The sequence below is a fragment of the Urocitellus parryii genome, assembly GCF_045843805.1.
Source record: "Urocitellus parryii isolate mUroPar1 chromosome 13 unlocalized genomic scaffold, mUroPar1.hap1 SUPER_13_unloc_6, whole genome shotgun sequence".
NCBI lineage: Eukaryota > Metazoa > Chordata > Mammalia > Rodentia > Sciuridae > Urocitellus > Urocitellus parryii.
In genome coordinates, this window is record NW_027551774.1 from 524,784 (window position 1) to 546,892 (window position 22,109).

The 22,109-nt window shown below is 39.8% G+C and overlaps 1 pseudogene; it reads right to left on the minus strand.

Annotated features, from left to right (window-relative positions):
* Positions 1-15,619, minus strand: part of LOC144251444 (contactin-associated protein-like 3) — a 191,887-nt pseudogene extending 176,268 nt beyond the window's left edge.
* Between the last annotated feature and the right edge of the window lie 6,490 nt (positions 15,620-22,109).

Genomic DNA, 22,109 nt, shown 5'->3' on the forward strand with positions numbered 1-22,109 from the left:
CCTGGCATCTCTGACGTGGAAGCTCTTGAAGAGAAGCTAATTTTCATTTGAGTTTGCTTAATTAACTAATTAAGGAAGCAATTCTGATTCGAGGGTGGAAAAAAATCATTGTTAATGTAAATTTATTGACCATTTTACATTTTATTATTTTGGAAAAGCAAGGGTGGAGAGGATACTGCCAGAGTAATTTTGCATTAAGTTTTTGGGTGTCTTTTATAGTCATTTTTGCAAACTTCTTTACAATAAATACAAGCCTTTTTCGAATCTGAATTTCTTTCCTTTCAGTCAGAAGTTTTGCTAATGAAGCTTTTGCTGGAGTGGAGCACAATAGCTCCCCAGGGACCTCTTTCCACCATTGAGGTACTTTTTCTCTTTCTCTCTCTTAAAAAGAATAATATTGTGGGGCTGGGGATGTGGCTCAAGCGGTAGCGCGCTCGCCTGGCATGCGTGCGGCCCGGGTTCGATCCTCAGCACCACATACCAACAAAGATGTTGTGTCCGCCGAGAACTTAAAAATAAAAATATTAAAAATTCTCTCTCTCTCTCTCTCTCTCTCTCTTTAAAAAAAAAAATCTTCAAAAAAAAAAAGAATAATATTGTGTCTTTAGAATGTTCCAGGTGCCCAAAGAAAGACAAGCCATTTGATTTGAATGATTTGAATGATTAATAAGGACATTGACGAATACAAAATAAGAGATAAGAGTTCAAATTCAAAACGAACATCCATCTTTAAAATGGAGAACAAAACCGACTTCTGCATCATTTCTGTCTGATACGCTCGATGCTGAGCCTAAGTGGTTGATGTTGCTAAGGCCCATCTTTTCTCTTGCAGCTACTTCAGAAGTGATGCGCTGGCCCTTGAATCTTTTACAAAGGACAACTTTCCACAGCACCCAAAGTTGACTGCACGGGAACATTTGTGAAAGGAGAAATGTGATTTTATTGCTGTAAAGAAAGGCTTTTACAGGAGCATCTTTCGAAGGGGACAAAAAGAGGAATTGGAAATATGGACAGAAGTCACTTGAGAGCCAAAGGCATCATAGCTCAGTGGTAGGAGATGTCTAGGGCTGGGGTTGTGGCTCAGTGGTAGAATAAAATTGTCTAGCATGTGTGAGGCCGAGAGAGAGAGAGAGAGAGAGAGAGAGAGAGAGAGAGAGAGAGAGTGTCACCTGGTTCAGGTCTTACTCCTTAATTATGAGGAAGAGCATTTCTTGTAAGTATTTGTACACTGTCAGAGCTATGCAAAGTGTCTTGTTATAAATAAACGGAAACATCTATAATGCAATCCATGACATGACTAGATAACACATTCCATTTTATCAAAAAAGGTGGTTATTTAGAATATCGTACTGTTAATATTTATTCTTATCCATGTATTAAAAAGGACACATTAGGCAAAAATCCATTGTAGAGATGATTTAAGATTCTATCCATATGAAGGAGATATGACAAAGTCCCCATCTCTTAGAATTCTCAGTATGAAATGAACAATGCTGTCTCTAATAATGAAATGGACTAAGTGATACACATTTTAGCCAGTAGTCCATAGATATTAATGTACACAGGCATTCATGTGTGTCAAAGGTATAGCTGGGCGAGAACAGAGTGAAAGTCATTGTGAAATAGAACAGAAAATAACTGAATTTCAACTGTTGTCAGGGAGAGATCAGGCAAACCAATGCAGCTCCTGGTAATTCATAAAACCTCTGGAAATGGAACTGTCTCAGAAGCCATTTCTGTGATAGAGAAGGAATAATTTGGTGAATATTTTCAAGGTGGAGGGAAATATTTTGAAGATGGCAGGCACATGGCTTTACTGTTGGTCGAAGGGCCCCAGGCAGAGGTGATGAGATGCAAAGCTTTGGGCAGGGATGCCCCAAACCAAGGACAAACAAGGAGTGCTCATGAGCTGGATATGGTGGTGCATACCTATAATCCCAGTGCTTAGGAAGGAGGCTGAGGCAGGAGGATCACAAGTTCAAGCCAGTCTGGGCAATTTAGCAAGAACTTGTTTCAAAAAACAAACAATAACAACAACAACAAAGAAAAGAATTGGGGATAGAGCTTAGTGGGTAACGTGTCCCTGAGTTAAATTCCCAGTACCTGGGGAAACAAGTGATCATGAGGGTCAAGAGTTGTAACCCTAGTGATCAATCTAGCTACAAAAATTTGGAAACTGAGTCAATGGCTGAAATGCAAAAGGAGGTCATCCTGGAAGAAAGCCAGAGTTAAAGTGGTGGACAGCGCCCACGGCTCCCACAGCAAAGCAACCCATTTTTATGAAATGTATTTTGAAACAAAGGTGATGTGTCACCTCTGTTCACAAGGTTCCCCAGTGAACCCACCCAAATCCTGACAGATTTGTACTCATACGTTTTCCTCATTTCAAATGAATCCTCTGTGATAACTCTGATACCCTATCTATCAACAGAAAGGAAGCAGAGGACACAGCAAAGCTAATTCTTCTTTGAACTTCAATAATACTTTAGAGCACAATAATATAATGAATAATATTCGTTAAGCTTTACATCATTGTTGTTATTTATTAAGGAGGCCCAAGTTCATCATTCAGTCTTCCTTAGGCTTCTTTTTTTCCAGCTTATTGCAGCATATGTGTGTGTATGTGTGTGTGCGCGCGTGCAAATACATGTGTGTATATACACCGAGGAAACACTAACACGAGAAATAAGTTCACCCTGTGAATGGAAAAGGGCACAGATCAGAACTTAGAATGAGCTGCAGCTGCCTCTGTGGCAAATGCATGCTGAACCATTCAATTTTAAGCCTAGAAAGAGAATCAATGTGTGTCTATTAGTCTGTCACCTGACATTGCTGTTTGTATAGGTCAAATACCTTAAATGCTGGCAATTCCACATGGTTCGGCCTGTAGCACAAGACTGGATCCTGCCTCCACCTTTCACTTCGTAATAAAAAGAAGAGAAGCTCAGGGCAGGGGATGTGGCTCAAGCGGTAGTGCGCTCGCGTGGCATGCGTGTGGCCCGGGTTCGATCCTCAGCACCACACGCAAACAAAGATGTTGTGTCTGCCGAGAACTAAAAAATAAATATTAAAAAAAAGAAGAAGAGAAGCTCACAGGTGCTGAGCCCCTGGTGCTTGGTCAAGGGTTTTACCAGAGGCCACGTTAGGAACAGGGCTCAGTTTTACCCTTCATTAGATGGTATCCCCACCATAGCCCATGATCATCTAAGGCTGGAGAGCTCAGGGCACGGATAAATATCATTCATTAAACATCAAACAAATATGTCATCAAAATACCACTAAAATAAATATCAAAACTAGAATCTGATGCCTCCAATCTAATTCCATGGGGCTTATAACCAAAATAACAAAGTGAGAATGGCATTTGCCCTGAGTGAGATACATATTAGATATTAAAAAGAAAAGAAAGAAAAAAAATATATAATAAGTCTATTTCACAGTATTCCATGTGGCCTCCCTCTGTGAGTCTCTTTCTGACACGAGGCTGCTCTTCCTCATTTGAAAGCCCATGAAAGTCCCCTTCCTTCCAACACAGTGATGTCCACATGGGCCACTCTACCCCAATCCCTCTCTCCTCTTCACCCCCTATGATCCCCTCCCTCTCAGGGAAAGACAGGACTGCACGCTCACTCTAAGGCTTTATAACAGAGCTTTGCCAGTTGGTTTTCATCCTGGAGAGACTTCAGTGGGTAACAGAATTACATAATTTAGCCAGGCACCGTGGCGCACGCCTGTGATCCCAGAGGCTTGGGAGGATTTCAAGTTCAAAGCCAGCCTCAGCAACTTAGCAAGGCCCTAAGCAACTCAGCAAGACCCTGTCTCTAAAATTAAAAAAAATTAAAAATTTCTGGGATGTGGTTCAGTGATTAAGCACCTCTGTGTTCAATCTCTGGTACAAGATAAATAAGTAAATAAATAAAATAATTACATTATTTATTACTTTAAATGAATTTTAATTGCTTTGAATTTAATTGAAAAGACTATATGACACATGTAGTTTAAGCCATACATGGATCCATTTTAAATATATATATTTAACCCCTATTCTTTTCCAGAGGGGAAAATTGCTACAATTATTTTTCTAGTGGACCCTTCCAGAAATCTCCTGTATTTTACATGTACACATTATACCTACAGATCTAGATATTCATTTTGGAAATTTCAAATGGGAGAATATTTTATTCTCTTCCTTGCCTTTAAAAAAACATCTTGAAGTTCACTATCAGTCAATATGTTTACCTCATTCTCTATTAAGGGTGGGTGTTTTTGCAGAGTATAAATGTTTGAATTTATTTATCAGTCACCTAGCAATTAGAGAAATGTATAAACATATCATTTTATTATTATAAAATGGTATAATCTATGTGTGTTCCTACATGCATATATGTGCATATATTAATGCCGTAAGGGTGAGATTCATTCCTGCAAGTAGAACTACTTCATGTAGCTTCTACATTGAGAGATGAAAACATTGCTCTTTTTGCATTACCTTCATCCAGAACATTGCAAGGAGATCAATTTTGAAATATAGATATTGTCAAATGGCTGGCTGTCTAGGAGTAGTATCAATACATATTCCCACCAGCATCTGAAGTGGTGCTGATTCTGAATCCTCCAAATTCCACTCTCAACTCAGGAGCAGTCACATAACAGGCCTAGCTCTGGGGTCGGGCAGGGAGTTCAGATTCTGCAGCCAGACTTCTTGGGTTCAAATCCTTGAGCCATTACCCATTCAATCTACAGTTGGGTTAAATAGACAAAACCTGTAATTTTTTTTTTTCTTTCCTTGATATTATCTGGGAAGACCATTAGTATCTACCTCGTAGAGTCTTGTTAAGGATTTAAACATATACAAAGCACAAAAGAATCTTGCTGGGTACACACTGAAGCACTCAGGTTGTTAGTTCTTCAAACTAAAACTTCTTCATTTTCATTGAATTTTTTTTTTAACATGAGTCTTAGGCTAAGCAGTACTATCCATGATCTCGCAGGGTTGGTGTACCGTTTACATTTGATTTTAAGAGACTTTACACTTAATAGGTAACTGTAAGAGTTGGAGAAAATAAAATGTTTTAATCCATCCTGCTGAGCTGAGGAGAGTCTCAGTGCTGCGGCTTTATTTTCGTTTCTTCAATGTGTAAGCAAGGCGAACATCATTTCATACATTTAGAAATCATTTCTTGGTCTGGGCTGCTCATTAACATTTCTCATTTTTACATTGCCTTTCCATCCTTATCCTTCAATGTGTAAAGGCACTTTTATAGATAAGGAAATTAACAATGTTGTGTCCATTAAAATCTCATTTCCCAATCCTGGATTGATATCTATGGTGGCATTTTTTCATGTAGTATTTTTCTAGAAAGATAATTTATTTGTCTATTCAGTGTGATCTGGGTTTGCATTTTTCTTAAAAATATGTGCTCACTCCAATACTGTAAAGGCAAACTTTCTCCCAGAATCCTCTGAGACTGTCTCTATGGATGCCTTACTTTATATCTTTAAATATATGCAATATATTTTGATATAAAGAGTGAGGTCAGGGGCTGGGGTTGTGGCTCAGTGGTAGAGAGCTCACCTTGCACATGCAAGGCCCTGGGTTCGATCCTCAGCACCACATAAAAATAAATAAATAAAATAAGATCTTGTGTTCAGCTACAATTAAAAAATAAATGTAAAAATAGAGAAGTGAGCATTATTTTGTTTTCTTTTTGCAGATAACTACTTAATTGTCTTCATATAATATATGAAGTAACTATTTTTCTTATTCATTTAAAATATCATATATTTGACATGTCAGCATACATGTTGTAATTTATTAATGGATACCATATTTTTCTCCACTGTTCTTCATACTAATATTTAGCATCCAAAAATCCAGAATTCAGCTTTATTATATATTTCTCCTGTTTGTAGGACTAATTTCCCTTATTATAATTCTTTATACTAATTGCTTGGCTTATTCTTTTTTAAAATTAATTTTTTAGCTGGGCATGGTGGCACACGCCTGTGATCCCAGAGGCATAGGAGACTGAGGCAGGGAGATCCCAAGTTCTAAGCCAGTCTCAGCAACCTGGTGATGCCCCTAAGCAACTTAACCAGAACACCATAACTATAGCGGCCGTGTTGTATAACAGATCTCTTGAATTTATTCCTCTAATGTAATTGCAATTTTGCATCCTTTTGACCAACATCTCCCCAAACAGCCTCCTCCCTGCCAGCCAGCCCCTGGTAGGCACCACCGGCTTCTCTGCCTCTGAGTTCAACATTTTTTAGATTCTACGTCTAAGTGGGACTGTGCAGTATTTGTTTCTCGGTGCCTGGCTTATTATACATAAGATAATGTCCTTTCTCCATGCTGTCATGAAGGATGGACTTCCTTTTGAAAGGCTCAGAGTATTCTGCCATGTATATATACCACATTTCCTTTCTCTATTCATCCACCAATGACCACTTAGAGGGGCTCTGTTGGCTTCTATGAATAGTGCTGCTACAGACCTGGACTGCAAGTGTCTCTTAGAGTTGCTGCCTCATTTCCTTTGAATGTTTGCCTAGTAGTGGGGTTGCTGGATCATTAGCAAGTTCTATTTTAATTTTTTGAGGAATCTCCATACTGTTTTCTATAATAGGTGCACTAATAGAGATTCCTACCAAGAGTTTCCTTTTCTCCATACCCTCACCACTTGGTATCTTTCTTTTTCTTATTACCGGGGATTGAACTCAGGAGCACTCAACCACTGAGCCACATCCCCAGCTCTATTTATTTGGAGACAGGGTCTCACTAAGTTGCTTAGTGCCTCACTGTTGCTGAGGCTGGTTTTGAACTTTCGATTCTCCTGCTGCAGCCTCCTTAGCTGCTGGGATTATAGGTGTGTACCACCATGCCTGGCTTATTTTTTTCATAAGAACCACTCTAAAAGATGCAAGATGATATCTCACGTAATTTTAATTTGCATTTCCCTGACAGTTATTATTAATTAGAACTTTCACTAACTATATAGAGGGCTATTCTCCCTAAGATAAATTTTATCATGGTAGCCAAAGTTTCTGTGCAGGAAAAAGCCATACTTGTCAATATCTTGGATAAAAGCAGAGTATATACTATACTTCTTTTGAAAGAAAACCGCTTAGGTAAGCAAATAGCTCTGATTTGTCAATGTCACTGAATGAAAAATGAAGGCTGTGACCTCTCAGGAAGTCTGTAGTTGTAGGGTAGTTGTTTTCAGAAAGTTAAATGACTCACAATCGGGAACCTAGAGGGAAATCAAAGGATTCTGCTGGTAAACCAGGCTTCCATTGAGAGAGTCTCCTTCAGGGCCGTGGTGAAGCTTTTCTTAAAGAACCCACAAGGGAGCCTCTTAGTTAGGTTTTCACTGCTGGGACGAAAACACCCAACAAGAACAACTTAGAGCAAAAAAAGCTTATCTGGGCTCATGGTTATAGAGGTTTAGGCCACGGTCAGCCAACTGCTTCCACTGCTCTGAGCCCGAGGTTAGCAGAACATCATGGCAAGATGTTCACCCTTCCCACAGTTACCCTCCAGTCCTTTCAATTTATTAATCCATCAAGTGGACCCATCCACTGATTAGGTCACAGCTCTCATGATCTGATCATCTCACCTCTGAATATTCCTGCTTCAACCCAGGGGATGTGAGTGACCACCTTGTATCCAAGCCACAACAGGGGAGATTTTCACTTATTACCAAGACAAAATGGGACTGAGCTGTTATATGGATTCTAAATGTGACCAAAGAACAGAATCCCTGACAAAACAGAATCTCTCACTGTGAAATTAACCAGTGAGATTCTGGAGTAGCCCTGTCATTCTTAATATCATCCTAAGTGCTTTCAAAAGTTTAGGGCATGGAATAAGGAAGAAGCTGCAAGAGCTTGTCCTTCAAGGGGTTGGGGGTCAATGATGGCATTCCACGGCCATCTTTGATTATCTCATGACACTCATCCACAGTTGCCATTTTGATTTTCCACAAAATTCCTGGGCAATTTATTCATTCAAGAGAACACAAGTGTAAGTTCAAGTTGTTTCTGCTGTGTCTCAAGGTCACAGGTCTACCCGTGGAGCTTATGTGGCCCTGACCCACATCCTTCCCTGCAGGGACTACCTCTGTGCTCCTGGTGCTATCAGGATGCAGAGGGCTCCCCCTCACACTAACTGAACTCAGATGAATAATATTAATCGAAAAATATTAACCCAAGGAGCTTTTTAAAGGTTTTAGCTTGAAAACAGAAAAAAAATGAGTAGTGCTGTGTAGATCATACATTATTAATAGAGCCCACTGACTACTGAAGTAACTTGTTGCATACTTTCTAAAAAATGCTTTCATTGTGCTAAGATAGATGTCATGCGGAGCTTAACATTTCAATCGTTTTCAAGCCTACAGTTCAGTGGCATTAAGTACATTCAGATTATGCATCCGTCACCACCAGCCATCCTCGGAACTCTTTAAATCCTGCAACTGAAACTCAGAGCATGCCTTTTAACAACTCATGAAGTGGGCGACACCCTGTGACGCCCTTCAGTTTCCGGAGCTTGGAAAGGTCACATTGTAGAGGTGTCACTTGATGTGGCACTCCTGGCTTGCACAGACCTACCTCAAAGGAATTTTTAAAGCTTGGGCTGCTTGACCTTAAATGCAGCTTAAGAAACACTTCCCATTCAATGGTTACCACTCACAGGAAAGATTCTGTCATTACTGACGTTCTTTCTCTTTGAGTTTTGCTCTGAGGTAGATTACATATGTTCAGAACTAAAATTTTTGCAGAATGCTTCATCAGGAAAAATGCAAAAAGACTGTTTCTTCACCTTCTTGGAAATCAGGACTTTGGATGCAATGGTGCAAAGATCAGGCATGGAGGTACTGGCAAGCCCAGAAGGCATATAGCTTGATGCCCAGAGTGTTCTTCATAAATAGCAGATGGCATTAGTTTCAATCATGGACAAAATATTTGTTTTTCCCTCTTGCTTCCTATTTAGGAAAAGCCCTTTCCTTCAAGGGAAAAAAAAAATATTGCCTAATCTTGAGTATTCTTTGTATGTGCACAATATACATGGATCTGTTGATAATGCGGTCAGCTTTATACAGACAATATGCCCAACTTGGCGTTAGATGAAGGGAAGGTGATGCGAAGATGTGGAGATATAGAAGGAACAAGCTGCAGTTACTACAGCCAGAAGCAGAATAAACATCAATGAAGACAGGAGATCAAATGATCACCCCTGAGCCTGGAGGAAACAGAGCTCAGGCACTGCACCTGTGTAACAAGACAGGGGCTGGCTCTGTCTGCAGACCTGCTCTCCCTCTGACTCACTGTGTCCATGCCTGTCAGGGGCGCAGGGCTTGCTGGCTACCCAGCCACCCCACCAGCTCCTCTTCTCCCAGGGTCACCTAACTGTTGCCTGGCTCAGAAGATGCACTCATTTGCATTATTGTAGAAGGACAAAGAAGCCACTAAGAGCTTTTCTGTCTGCGTGGTGCTTAGTGCAGCCTCTTCCATCGGGTCCCTGCTCACTCCAACATGATCAGCTCTTCTCTGATCCCCATCTTCATGCTCTTGGATTAGATGACCTCACCTGTGCTCCAATCAGGCCAGACCATCAAGGAGAAAATTCAGACAACTTATGCTTCCAGGGAGGTCCACCAGTGTACTTCAGGAACACACGCATGAGCAGGTATATTTAGATTTCCCAGTTTGGATGGACATACATTTTGAATCCTGGAATGGTTTGGATAAGAGGTATCCCCTCAAAGCTCCTGTGTTGACATAGTAATGTGCAGAGGTAAAATGACTAGATTGTGAAAGCTGTCACCTAATCAGTCCAACTTATTGTGAATGGACTAATTAGGTGGTAACTATAGACAGGTGGGACATGGCTGGAGAAAGTGGGTCAATGGGGGATGTGCCCAGGAAGACTGCAGCTTCCCTGTGGCCCCTTCTCCCTCCCCCCTCCTTTCTGGCCACCATGAGTAGAACAGTGGCCCTCTGCCATGATGTTCTGCTCCACCGTGGGCCAGAGCAATGGAGTTGGCCAACCGTGGACTGAATCTCTGAAGGCATGAGCCCAACTTTTCTCCTCTAATTTGATCTTGTTGGTTATTTGGGTCACAGCATCAAAAAACGGACTAACACAGATACAAAATTCTTTGAAAAGAGAGATATCTACTAAAGAGGATATTATGTGGAATACAAATGAGGGGGGAAAACACTTCTTTTACTAAAACTACTTTTAAAAAATCCTAACATGACTAACATAACTTAACAGTCATGTCTTACACCTAGACACCCTGTCTCCAGTTGCTAACAAAGGGCACCTTCTGAAAAAATGTGATATTAAGTGACTCTGTCATATAGTGATTGTTAGAGTGTACTTAACACAAACTAAGATGGCTGCGATGTCCCTAAGTCATACAGTCCAATGGTTCCACAATCACATACAGCTGTTTTGTCTAAAATTTCATTATGAGGCAAGTGACTGTATTTTCACATAATATTAATTATTATTACTGAAGGACTTAATATCTGTGGATATTACTTGTATTCCAAAGTAAAATGGTGATAAGATGACCAGTACTGAGAAATAATTCGGCTGGATTTTAATACAGATGAAAGGTAATTCTTTGAAACAAAACTTGGGAGAAGATAAAGATAAAACTTGGGAGAAGATAAAGATATCCGATGATATAATTAAAGCAAAACTCATCCTCTTTACCAGAAAGTTTAAAAGTTACAAAACAAACTCACACAATATTATTCAGGGGATACTTTTTTCTTGGCATAAAACATTTTAATGGAGCGAGAGATCCAGAACACAAACAAAACTCCATATACAGTACCAAGAAATAATGAGTCCCACAGGGAAACACACAGCAAAGGAAGAGACACGGATGAAGGATGGATGGGGTGGAAGGGTTGTGTGTATGTGTGTTCGGGCCTTGAATAAAAGAATTTTATGCAGAAGAGAATATTTATCTGAGAAATGAATCGAGGAAGTTATATATGCTAAGTTACCTAGGGAAAGATTTCAAAGGGACTGAACAGATACTACAAAAGACGGACCTCACTTGACACCTTTAAAGAGCATCCAGAAGCACAGTGTAGCACAAAATGTTATGAAGCCAGAGAGAAGCAGTGAATACAGTCAATTTTGCTTCCTTTAATCTACAAAAGTTCTTTCTTAAAAACAACTACAATTGTATGGAACACAAAATCCATGGTCATTTGCAGCAAGAATTGAAGAAAATAAAATTCCACGAATTTTGTAATTGGAAGCCATATGCAATAGTCCAGGGGAGGACTGGGAGGCAAGCCGTAGTGATAATGGTGGAAGTGATGGAAGCTGACAGACCCCACATATTCTCAAAGGATTTGGGGTTGACAGGATACACTGATGGAGCCAATGTAGGGTGTGCAGGAATAGAGTTCACTGGTGACTCCAAGGATCTTGGCTCAAGCAGCTGGTAAATATGGCAATATTTACTGACAGGTGGATGCCCAGGGGAGATAGGTTTGGTGGTGGGGAGAGTGTGGAAGGCAATAATTTGTGTTTAAGCATGCTCATTTTCTAATTTTTTTTTGACACCCAAACAGAAAAGGAGTTTGATGCTTACAGGGAAAGCTTGAAGCCAAGTGGAAGGATTGGATAAGGATCTGACCATAGCCAATCCCAGCCTGTAGAAAATTTCATAAGGAATTAAAGACTGATCTATTTCTTTACAGGTTTGGTTCTTAAGTCTCACAGAAATAAGTGGAAAATCAACACTAGGGATGATGGCTTGTGGCTGTAACAAAATACCTGAGAAAAAATAACTTAAGGAAAGAAAGATTTATTTTAGCTCACAGCTTCTGAGGTTTCAGACCATGATCACTTGGGTCCACTGATTCTGGGCCTCTGATGAGCAGAAAGAGATGGAGGAAGGGGCTGCAGATGCATGTAATCCCCAGGAGCATATCCTCAAGGACTCACTCCCTCCATCCAGATCCCACCTCCTACAATAATCACCACCTTCAATAGTTCATTCAGCTATGAACCCAACAATGGATTAATCCATTCATGGGGCCAGAATCCTCCTGATCCAATCACTTTTCAAGAGCCAAAGCCTTTGGGGGACATTCCAGATCCAATGCATGACACCTTGACACCTGATTTGTTTCAGATTCAGACTGTTCTTCTTTCAGATTTTAGGAAGGTCCTATACTGCATACACCAAGCATCAGTGACTAGGCGGAAATCTTACACATGGCTATCTCTGCAATAAAACACATGGATATTCCCATTAAGCAGGATAAATAAAGAATATAAACAGCCCCCAAAGTTGGAACATTCAGATTTTGTTGCTATGTGAGTTTGGGTTTTATCATTTTAATCGCTCTGCTTCTAGAATTAGGCACTGCAGAAAAGCAAGTGTGGATCTTTAATAATAGAAAACATTAGTGTAGCTAATGAATAGACCCAGACCCCAAAAATTAAAAATCCATTAAAAAACAGGATAAGGAGAGCATCCAAGAAATACACGAGGTTGGAGAATAAATTTTTAATGTGTCCTTAACATAAAAATAAAATAAATAGGCTTTTTAGAAGAGATCTGGAGACACATTCTGTTTTCCTGCGAGAGGAAGGTTAATGCAATAAATCTAAGGCAAGCACTGCACCCAGGCTGAATCTGTGCTGGAAAAAAATGATAGTAAGTTTACAAAAACATGCAGTTTTCTTTAAGCCATAGTGTAAATAATTTTATACATAAAAACCAAATCTCTTTAAGCTAACTTATTTTAACTCCATTCATGAAATCTAGAATTGTTGCCTAGATAAATGGTGAAAGCTCATATAAGATATGCAATTTATTATTACAGCAGCAATGACAAGACTATATAACAGCCAATATCAACTCATCCTTTTAAGAAAATGATAAACCTAAGACAATCAGTGAATTTTACTTCTCAAAAAGTAACAGAACAGAACACACCAGAAAGGCCACACTCATCAAGAAGATAATCGTGATTCAGCTTATATTTTCCTAGAAGATATTATTAAAGTCTACCAATCTCTTATTTACTAAAAGCAAGAATGGATGACTGAACAAGGAAAAGGTCCCTTGGATGCTGAGGTAGGTGGAGAAACTCAGCTATCTGCAGAGGTATTTCATAATTCAAACGTGAGACCCTCGCTCTTGGCTATTTTACAACTTTCATGAAACTCCTCAGTCTCTCCATCTCTGTATGGCCAGTCCTCTTGCATCTCAGAGCTCATGTTATTCTGCTTTCTAGGACACCTACCTTCATCACTCTGCAGCACTCCAAACACTCTCTTCAAGGCCTGTCTAAGCTCCATTCTGCAGTCCCTGGGGTCTGTGTCTTGTAGGTGAACACCCAATAATCATCTCTAGGCTGGTCTGTGGGTTCCATCTCTTTAACATTAACTTTGGTTCACCCTAAAATTCTGTGCAGTCAGAGTAGGCACTGAATTTATTAAATGGTGACAATTTGTAGGTCAGAGGGATGGAGGAGGAAGGGCGAGCCATGACAAAGCCCTGCCCTCAAACACTTCTTGGATCAAAATGGCAGGAGTAACCAGATCCTCACAGTACCACGGGTCCTAGTTTTAGTGCAACCATGTCCTAGACAAGAGCAGGGCTGGGAGAGACTACTGTCAGTGTGGTTGCTCAAGAAAGGCATCCTGGGAGAGGATGAATCCCACTCATTAATTCAGAAAACATCTGCTGATGTTCTGGTCTCTACATGGAAGAGTTATACTCCATAGAATGCACTTATTTCCTAGAGCCATTAGAACAAAGTACCTCACACAAAGTAACTAAGCTCCTAGAGGCCAAAAGACGGAGCTGACCACAGGGCAACTACCTCTACAAGCACTTGGGAAAGACCTGTTCCACACCTGCCCACCTCCTAGCTTCTGGAGACCTCAGTGTTCCTTGGCTTGTAGACGTCTTACTTCCTCTTCATGGAGGTTTCTCTCCCTCCATGAGTGTCCATCTTTGTGTTCAAATGTCTTCATTTAGGAGGAGTAATTGGATTAAGACCAACCCTACTGACCTCATTTTAATGTGGTTGTAAATAACCAATTTCCAAATAAAGTCACCTTTCAACACACTGTTAGGATTCCAGCATGTGTTTTGGAGAAGCACAAGTCAACCCAAACCAGAGATGCAGAAAGACACTGTGAGTTCAGAGGACGCTCACGCTGTGATGTGCCTTCAGGAAAGGAAACCAGTCACTCCAGTGAAGCTCAGCTCCGCCCACAGGGGATGGGATGGTGGGGACTGGCATTTGGTGCTACTTACACTATTTTGGATTAATACGGACCTTATTCTTCACATTATTTCTCCCTAAGCATATAACCTTTTAGACTAAGAAAAAAAAAGGGAAACAGAGAAAGAACGGAGGGGAGACAGAAGGTGTTGGTTTTAGAATATCTCTTTTATAGGGAAATCGTGCCCAACCTTTTAAATAGCCTTCATCAATGCAGAGCAAGATTTCAAACACATCTGAGTTACTTCCAAACCTTAGGTACCAAATTATTTTTGCAATATATTTCACTTAGTTAAATACACAATAAGTTAAATATTCACAAAATTAAAACAAAAATTATTCCTCCAAAAAAGGCTTTGAGACATAATCACCAATAGAAATGCCACCACCGTGAGGAAATTCAAAGTTTTCTGGAGGATCTCACTGAGATCTACAGCCTGGAATTTCTCAATGTATCTACATAATAAAGAAAATACGATTTTTCAAGTTCAAAGCCTGTGTTCTTGAACTTGTCCTACATAGACAAACTGCTCATTCATTAAATTTTAAAACTTCAGTATCTTTCAGAAGCATGAGATTAAATCAGAGAAAATGAAAGAATAAATTCAATATACTAATGTGAAATCATGCAGAGGCAATGCTAAAATATATTATTCAACAAAACGAGGAAAATTACATATGATTTGTATTATTCTTAATCTTCCACACTACTTAAGGTATAGTAACAAGAGGCTCTTTCAATATTTTCTTTGAAATAGGCAACCTGCTTTCACATAAATTTTTTTTCAAAGTAATCCTTAAAATCCTTTTTCTCAATAGAAGTATCTTTTGCAAATATCTTTCCCCATTCTCTAGGTTATCTCTTCATCGTTCACTGCTTCCTGTGTTGTATGGAAGCTTCTTAGTCATAATCTGATTTTTCTACTTGTAGTTTTGTTGGTTGTGATTTTGGAGTTTTCTCCAAAATATCCTTGCCCAAACTAATACCCTGATTTAGTTACTATTCAGTGCATAGATGTATCTAACAGACTGTATTTCCTAAATATGTGTAATTGTTATGTGTCAATTGAAAACAAAATAAAAAGTGTACATGAAAACTGTTTCTCTTTATGGGTTTGCAGCAACGAGTAGTGATTCTTATTATTGGAAAACATACCCAGATGTTCTCTTCTCGTTGATATTGCTTCCAGTTCCTCCCACTGTCACTGAACATCAGGAGGTAGCTGGTCACCCAGTCAGAGCTCCCGTATCAGCCCTGGGTGGCCACAGCCGTGACCTCCATTCTCTCTCCAAGGTCAATCTGCAGCCATTGGTATTTATTTGACACAAGTGGGGTCCATCCACCAGCTCCTTTTTTGAGGCAGAAAAAAAGAAGGAGAATGGTAAGGAGGAGGAGGAAATAACTTAGCATACCTGTTCCTGGAGTAGCAAACAGTCAGCTTAGAAGTCTACATAAACTTGAGAAAATCATAGATTCATGTTAGAAAAAAGAAACTGAACGCGGATGAACTCTACATTGTCTTCACATTTAGCTAGATGACTCCTGCCATTCAGGGGGTCCCAGTGAGTGGAGGAAGTGTCTGATGTCATGTGGGCAGCCAGTTCATCATTCCCGTCATGCCTGGGGGACCAGTTCTGTCCTCTGTCAAACACAAGAGACTAAATTCCTACAGTAAGGCACAGTATTTGGCATTAAGTAAATGAAAATAGTCAAAACACAGTCCTTGCGCTCAGACTGCCTACAGTCTAAGCAGACACCAGTTCAAGGGGCTGGTGGCTGGTGGCTGGGCTCTGGGATAAAGCACCTGTTTTGCATTCAAGAGGCCCCATGTTAGATCTTGAGTGTCACAAAAAATAAAAGGGATTTCAAACTACAGAGTACTTGTGAACAGATCTCATTTATACATGGAATTTAAAGAAGTAGATCTCAGAGGTAGAGAATAGAACAGGGTCACCAGGGACTGAGGGTATGTGGTGGAGAGACAATGGTAAAACCTGAAAATTAAAAATGAATGAACAGGTCCAGAGCAGGGAGTGGAGGAGGGAGTCCCTGGCAGGGCTGTGGGCTCTCTGGCTGTAGCACAGGGAGACAGGGAGAGCCCCAGGGAGTGCCTGTGTCTTACACAATGAGAAGTCTGCCAAGTATCATGAGTCGAGGAGCACAGAGTCTGCCGGGCACAGAGTCAAGATTCTGATCTTTTTGTTGTGACAAAGGTCACACTTTTGGAACCAAGAATAGCAATGGCTGGTGAGGTCTTACTGATGTTTGTCATTTTTCTGGTCAAATAAATAAAATGGGAGATATTTCAGAACTACTATTTCTTTAATAATCAGCATTCTGGACACTGCTATTTTCTAACTCAGGGAATGTGTCTTTTTATTAGGGATTATTTTTATAATTATACCCTAATTTGTAAAGTATTCAATACCATGTCCAGCATAATGTGAAGGTTCAAAAAAGCTTGTTATTGTTGTAACATAACTGGGAAAAGAAATGAATGAGGGGATGATATTACACCATTATATGATGGGATGTAGGAGTGCAGAGAAATGTATTTATAGGCACCTCTCTGGATTGATAAGCACAACTTAAATACTATGTGCTTAAGAGCTCAAAATTTTACAGATTCTTTAGAATTCAGATTCTAAGATTTCTTTTCCAATTTTTTTTTTTTTGGTAATCAATCTTTGTTCAAAATATTTTCCCCTTGAATGTACCGTAAGCACAAACCTTTTTGATCCAGACTCTGAAGATATATATGTGTATATATGTATATATATATATGCACACACATATATTTATGCATATGCTTACAGATACTGATAGATAGATGGTAGATGGATGGATGGATAGATAGATAGATATGGGGGGGGGCGTTGCTTTGCTTTTTATTGCTATGTACTTTAACTTGAAGATCCTGGGAGGTAGCCAGGCATGGTGGCACACACCTGTAATCCCAGCAGCTCTGGAGGCTGAGGCAGGAGAATCAAAGCAAGCCTCAGCAAAAGTGAGGCCTTAAACAACTCAGTGAGAACCTTTTCTAAATAAAATCCAGGTAAGCTGCTTATCTCCTAAGGCTACCTTTGGAATTAAATGACAAAATTCCTGTAAAGCGAACTCTGTGCCTGATCCAAAGCTCTCAATGGTTCACTAAATAAGAGATGTTGTGCAAGAATGGAAATGGGTAGGTAGTGCTCTCTGACCACCTGAAAAATGAAGTATGCTGGGAGGATGAGGAGTGGGGAAGAAACCATGGGAGCAGTTTCCACTGAGGTGCACATAAGGTGTCCCCCAAACCCTTGCACTGTCTCTGGCAGGGACAAATGCAAATTGTGCTGCAGATCATCCAAGATTCAATCTTCCCTCATGTAAAAGAGCATGCTGTGTGAATGGAGGATGATCCCCATGTGCAGAAGGACACTCACTGTGCCCACCTCCTACCTGTGAGTGTCAGAAAAGTAGGGGAGACTTCAGTGGCCCATTGTGCAGAGTTGGCCGCCAGTAAGTCACTGTCTTCTAGACAACATCCCAGACTCTTTTATTGGGGGAGATTGGAGATGGGTACCAGGGATGGAACTCAGGAGCACTCAACCAGTACCCTTTTTTATTTTGAGACAAGGCCTCCCTAAGTTGCTGAGTCTCCCTAAGTTGAACTTGTGATCCTCCTGCCTCGGCCTCCTGAGCTGCTGGGATAACAAACTCTTAATAGCATATTATTTTGAAGGTGCTGATGGGACATGGAGGTCCTATGTGGATGCATAAAGTATGTAATGTAGGTTTGGAGTGGAGTCGGGTACTCCGGAAGTGAGGGAAGTGTGACACTCCATCCTCCTGGTCAGACAAGGCCCAGGATCCTACAGTGGATGCACAGTAAGAGTGAGCGTTTATCTGCTGGCACTTTCCTGATGAGATCTACCAGATCCCTGAGGTTGGGATTTGGATGTGGAACAACACCAGAAAGCTCCTGTATTGAAACATCGTCCCGATGAAGGATTAGATAGGAGGTGTCCCTCCAAAGCTCAGGTGTGAGACAATGCCATAACTTTCAGAGGTGAAACAATTGGAAGGAGAGCCTTAACCTCATCAGTGCATTGATCCTCTGATGTGGATTAGCTGCATGGTAACTGTAGGCAGTTAGAGAGTGGCTGGAGGAGGTAGGCGGTCAACCCAATGGATTAATAGTCATCCAATGAATTCATTGTTAGGTATTTTGTTCACTATGATGTGAAGCTAACGTACCACTCTCTCCCAAGTCCACGTAAAGTTTAATAACTGTGAAATCCTTCCACAGTTCACCTAACTAGCAACAAAGAGTCTCAAAGGTACAAACTTACTGAAACTGCATTTCTTTTCCTGTTTTTTTTTAAACAATTGTTTCAAAGAATAGTTGGAAAAAGGCAAAAGAGATGCTATTAACCAATCCCTCTCCCTGATATTATTGTACATTGGGAATTTTATACATTTCACTTGAGACCTCAGAGGAACTATTAAGTATTTTGGATTTTTTTCCCCTTGTCATTAGCTAGCATTGATGATATAGTCCATGTTCTTTAATTGTATATCTTTGTTAAAAAAAAATTCTGTATTTTCATTCCCTCTCACCCCAGGTCCAGAAAAGTAATCAACACAGAAACACATGTGGAGAAGGAGAAAGGGAAAATGAATCAGCCTGTTCCTGGTGTGCTGCTCTGGGATCATGAGTTATCATTAGGAGAAAGAGAAACCCTGGTCATCCCTGTCCTCTGTCACTCACAGTTTGCTAGATTGTTTTAATAAGGGCACTCCTGCTCACAGACAGCAATACATTCCAGTTACTCCATTGTACCTGTGCCAAGAGGCAGTATTCATATGCAAATCAGCCATCCTGTTCAGCCACTAAGATAAAGTAAGGAACCCTGGAATTAGAAGAATTGCACCAGGTGTGGCAGCCTCAGGAAACCTGCAATCCCAGCTGGGCTTCAAGGATGTGTTGCTTTGCAGGTGACTCAATTACACAATGAATAGTCCTGGTGGGAAATAGAAAATCACTGTCCCGCCGAGCTGGTCTAGTTGCTTTCATTAAAGGCAGTTTTGGTGGTTGGTGATGAAGGCCACACTGGAGTCATGGGAAAAAAAAAAAGTTGGCTGACTCTACCAACGGGTGTGTGGCAATTGCCCTGTCATCTGTCTCTGGAACAAAGTTGTCCTTTGTTGTTTAGTTAATTAGTTGTCCTTTGTTGTTTAATCAATTATTTTTTGGCATTGTAGTTGTTTTTGTTTAAAACTGTAGAGCCTGGAGTGCGGCTCTGTGGTAGAGAACTGGCCTGGCATGCACATTCTTCCCCCTCACCACACACACAAATAATAAAACATTAAAAGGACAACACTAACCACTCTCATAGGATTGCAAGGAGAACCATGGGGTCATTGATGCTAAAGCACTTTGGAACTGAAAATTTTTATACAAATGTGATGTCATATTCAATTTTTGTTTTCTTTAAATTAAAACTAATGAAAGTGTTTGTGCGAATGGTAGAGTCAAGATTACACACCAAACAATTCCACATAACCTGGGAGCATCTTTGCATAGTCTATTTGATGGTCACTAGGGCTAAAGACACCTAGAAGGCACTGGGCATGTGCCCCCAGCTCAACTCCTAAGCTCATCACTGGCTCCACTCCTCCTCTTCACCCTCCTCCCTCCCCTGCATTCTGGCAGGACAATGCATCTGAGCTAATTGAGGTGTCACAAACACTCAATGGAACTATAGGCAGACAGCTCAGCCTGTACTCAATCCTTAGAACCTGTGATGATCAGAATGTCACCCCACCCATTCATTAGGTATGTTCTGACAGGTGCATTTCACTACCTGAATGAGATTAAGCAAAGTCCAGGAACTAAAGATTTCCCTCCTGATTGCTATCATGTGATGAACAGCAGAGGCTGCTTTTTAAAGGGCAGTTATTTGGTGAAGACTGACTTGGGGACCACATCAGGAATGCTGAGATTCACTACCATTTTGTTTCTAAATGAGCACATGACTTGGCACTTGTTTCATCCAAGATTTTCTCCATTGTTGCACCTCAGAGCTCTGAGGAAATGTTTGAAATTTTGCCACTTATTTTGCAATGGAAATGGAAAGAAGAGAAATGAAAAACAGTGAGGCATGCATTGTGTGCTGAGAATGCTACCAGGTATTTCCATCCACATTATGATTTTTTATTTCTAAAAGCATCCAGTGATTCAGCTTTATTGCATCCATTTTACTAATGAGAAAATATTAAAGCAATTAATTTACATACATGTAAATAGATTATTTTAAAAATCAGCTCCTCTTTCATTTTTTTAATCTCATCCAGGAACATATTCACATGACTTATCAATCACTTAGTGCTTTTTGTTTATAAATAACCTGGATGAATTTGATCGCTATTTTGTAAGTTTTCTGTCTGGATAGAAAATCACATTTTACTACCTGAAAGTGTGAAAGAACAAGTTGAGTAGAAATCCCTCAGCAGAAACCATAATTGCTTCTAGTTAAAATAAAATAAAAATCCCCATGCCTACAGTACATATAAGAGGTGGCACTGTAAGAACGTAGTGACTTTATTAATAAGGGAAGTTATGCAGAAGTACCTCATCCTCACCATCACCATCTCCATCACCACCATCATTACCAGCACCATCACCATCATCATCACCACCACCATCACTGTCAACACCATCATCACCATCATCCTATGCATTTCTCAACCTGTTATGAGTACCAGGACTAAAAGCTACCCAGGAACACAAACTATAAATAAACAAAGTAAACATACAAAGCTAACTACCAGTAGGGGATTCCAGCAATCCATCAAATAAATAATTAAATTGATCTTATCACAAAGAGATAATTTCCTATAAGAGAATTAATTGTTTCAAATGAGATTTTATCCAAATATGTTTGCTTTTTTCCTCATGTAATTGACTCTTAATACATTGCAGAATCATTACAGATTTCAGGTGTTGCCTGTGGGTAAACAATGAAACAGGAGAGATGAGAGTGGGTCCATCACCACTCCTACATTCCAGTGTGATTTTTAAGTATTTCTAGGGTAGGAGTAGGGTGGATTTTAAGTGAACTTCCTTATCCCACTTCTGAGATTTATGGGCTTTGAACTCCAAAGTTTTTTTGTCAGTAAGTATGCCTTTTTGTTGAGGTAATTTAAACATTTCCTGAGGCCTGATTTCATTATATTTTTTTTTTTAAATGAAGCTCTAACCAGTCATGTGCAGAATTTCAAGAATTACAGTCTTTTTAACCAAGTAAAATATACACTTATCCTGCCAGAGAATCTATCTTTTCACTCTGGTCTTCTTTTAGCTACTTTTTCTTCAACCTTGGAAGACTGATGTAGGAAGAACATTCAACCTCCCAAAAATATGTTCATTAGGAAGAATTACACTTACCTATGGCTCAGATCTCAGGGTGTATGGAACAACTTGCAGAATTTAGTATCTTACAAAATGCATTTATACCCTCTGATAGCCTGAAAATTAACAAATAATAGATGAAGCAAATAAAAATTGAAGAGAAGATGATAAACTTAAAAATTAACCATACAATCATATTAAATATAAATGGTATAAACACTGTTAATTAAATGTCAGTGGTGTCAGATTAGATCCATCTATGTGCTGCCTACAAGAACTATACTTTAAAAATAAAAACTCAAATAGGTGAAATGTATACAAATGGATAAAAGATATCATCATGCTAACACTAATCAAAAAATATACATATATGGATTGATGTATTAGACAAAGTAGATTCCAGAGAAAAGTTATTGCAAAGGATAAAGAAGAACA